Source organism: Bos grunniens, chromosome 3 (genome assembly GCF_055505025.1).
Source record: "Bos grunniens cultivar Pamir isolate PY7600 chromosome 3, Bosgru_T2T1.0, whole genome shotgun sequence".
Lineage (NCBI taxonomy): Eukaryota > Metazoa > Chordata > Mammalia > Artiodactyla > Bovidae > Bos > Bos grunniens.
Window position 1 is genome coordinate 29,198,520 of NC_141167.1, and position 3,231 is coordinate 29,201,750.

The following is a 3,231-nucleotide window of genomic DNA, read 5'->3' on the forward strand; positions in this document are numbered from 1 at the left end:
CATTTTTTTTTCTTCAGGTGAGAGAGTTTTTTGTTGTGCATAGAATGGTGGGGAGGACCTGGAGTGGAGTTTTAACTCCAGGCTATTTTGAGCCATGTAACTTTCTTTCACATACCACCACCCCTAGACTCTAGTCTAGAAGTAGAAAGAAAGATAAAAAAGGTAGCTTCTACTTATGATACTCAAATGCAAACATAACCTGCTCTGCAACTGGTAATGTGGAGGCAAGGGGTCAGGAATACCCTGGGTTAGTAGAAGCTGGGCTGGCACACCTAGAATTTGAGGACAATAATAAGTAGACCAAGCACTGTGGTTTAAAAATTTAGCCCAACGTGAAGTCTGGTAAGAAGCTTAGGAGTCCATGGGACAGCCTTCCAGTTTGCTTGGCAATACTCAGATTGTGCCTATGACCCAATGAGTAGGCTTACCATCCAAACAATAATGTGGAACAACAGAGACCCTCATACTTAAGAGCTCAAAAATATTAATGTATGTGAAACAAAATGAAATAGGATTATTGGGCATTAAAAAACAAAAACAAAAAAACAACCCTGGGAAGCAAATGGGATTTCCCATTTCTCTGTGGCTGGATAAACACAAAATTTAACAGATCCTGGAGGTAACTACAGAGCTAAGATGTTGCTGTCCTCCCAAATGCCCCTCTAGTCTACCAGGAGCACCGTTGTCCAGGGCATTGTTCCACAGCGCTGCAGCTCTCGTGCTTAAAACCTTTCTGTGCTTGCCATCTTGCTCAGGACCAGGTCCAGGTTTACTAAGGTCCTTTATTTTGTGGTCTGTCCAGCACCATCTATTGCTATTTTTACATGTGCTATCTCAGGCTTCTAAACCATTTGCAGTTCCCCACCTGATGCCTCTAGATGTGAGCATGCTATCCTCACTGGTACACTGCTCCCTGTATTTTGTCTGGCTTTCCTTTTCCCTCTAGGTTTAAGCTTGGGTATCACTGAAGTTAGGGGTCCTCCCAGAGTACTTCATGCTTATCTGGTCATATCACATTAATAAGTTTGTCTCCTTTAAAACCTGAGCAACCAGAGTTGGGTACTGGGTCTTTGCTGTTGCAGCCCCATAATCCAGCATAGGGCCTGACACTCAGGCTCTTAAGTGGTTGTTGAATGGTTAAAATGTGGATCTCTAATAGGATATCTTGGCAAAATCACTGCCATGGTGTGGGGACAGTGGGGACATAGCTGAGAATTGTATAGATTGTTCCAAAGGTTGGTGGGTGGGCTGACTAGCTTTATTAAAAAAGGTCTACAAATTTCTGTATTAATGATTCCCCTCATGTGATCCTAAAATACATAAGAGCCCACAAAAATTATAATGGGAATTATTTTATGTATTTAAAAAAATCACAGTGGAAATGTCACATTTACCTAAAATAAAGCCACACAGACTGATAATAAGGGATAAAGTTGTTTGCTTTTGGCTGAGTCAAAGTACCAGGTTTCAACATGCTAATACGTAGCTCAGATTGGCAGATAACACAAAAGGATTTCTAAGATCAATAGACCAGATAATCTGATCATTCCTGATTGATAAAAAATATACTGTACTGAGAAGGTATCCATGAAGTTTTGTGTAAAGATTGGGAATCTTTGGCCTAGATCATTCTTAGGATTACTACCACCTTTGTAATCATCTGAATCAGCCTATCTCTGAGACCAGGGACCTGAAACAAGGAGGACCTTAGGAAGTCCTTCTGGCAGGATTGAACCGACTCAAGAGTTTTTGATAATTTGCATATGAGCAAAGGTAAGCTTCTTAAGATGCTGTGTGGTAGGAAAGGTGATACCTAAGGGAAACTAAGCACAGTTGGGTCCACCGAAAGGGCCAAACTGTTACTTTAGGAAAAAGGGCCAGTTTTATTGCTTCTGTTGGAGTTTTCAAGTCAAATAGTTTAATGCTGTATACATTTGGGGGAGGGGGTAGTAATTTTTCTTTTTGTTAAAGTAAAATTGTTTTTGAAAATGTCTGGTTAATCATACTAAAATAAAAAGACAGGACGCAAATATCTGAGTGCCTACCAAATAGAGGAATGACTGGGTACTTTTACATATAAGGAGCTGTCTCATAACAAGAGGGGAAAATTTTGTCTAAACTTGGATCAATACTTTCAAGAGGAATGAGGATGTCTTGGCATACTTCATTCAGGAAGCAGAGAGAAACAAAACCAAGGGAAGGTTGAAGAATATAGGACAGTCATATAGTTGCTCTTGTTATCTCTTGTATTGTTGTTTTTATAAGGGAGGGCTTTCCTAACTGTAGGCTGACTCCTACAAATCTGCAGCATTATGGACATATCCCTGTTTCCTTCACTTGGCACCACAATTAAACCTGTGTCTGATTAACGAACGTTAAGTGTGTGCCGTAAGTGGTAAATAAGACAACTGGGCTTCTTTTTTTTTTCCTAAGGTAAATCCAGTCCATTTCTTGTTTATATAACTGTATTTTGACACAAAATAAGAAAGAGACAATGACTGCTTGGCAACACTTAGTAATTTCTCTTTTCCCCATTTGAATGTGTTCACATACTTTCTAACCCTCTATCTACCAAATCTAGACAACCTACTATTTAGAAAACCAAAACCTATGATCTTGTGACCAAAGCCTTACTTGGTTAATTGTTTTTTCTTTTGACTCAGAGAAAGCTAACGACTAGACTGAAGGGAAGTTAGTGACTCACTCTTTAGTCAACTGGCCCTACTGCAGTTGCCAGTAATGCCCATGTGAGTGAAAAAATATTGGTTTGCAAAGTCATTTACGATTTCATGGTATAATGACACTGAATCACTGTAAGACTGAAGTGTATTATGTTACCTGATGTCATTCTTATTTCTGTATCTGTATTATTGATAATAAAGGAATGATAATAACAACCATTTTCTGCAAAGTGAAATTTAAACTTAGTCCTGCATCACTAGAGTCAAATTCTTACTGTCAAAATGAAGTTCTTGGAAATAACTTATACTTGACATGCTTTATAACAGAGAAAAACAGTTCTTTGGAAAGATCCATCCAACAGAAAAATCTATAGCCTGTGAAAAATAACATAAAGAACACTTGTGAGAAGATCATTTTTGCTTTCATTTGCTTCCTGATCATATAGCAATAAACACACAGAACATTTCCTGTTTATTTTCTGGGTTGGGCAGTGGCGAAAGGGAAAATCTGGAAAATCAGCTGCATATTAACTCAAATTTCAGCACATAA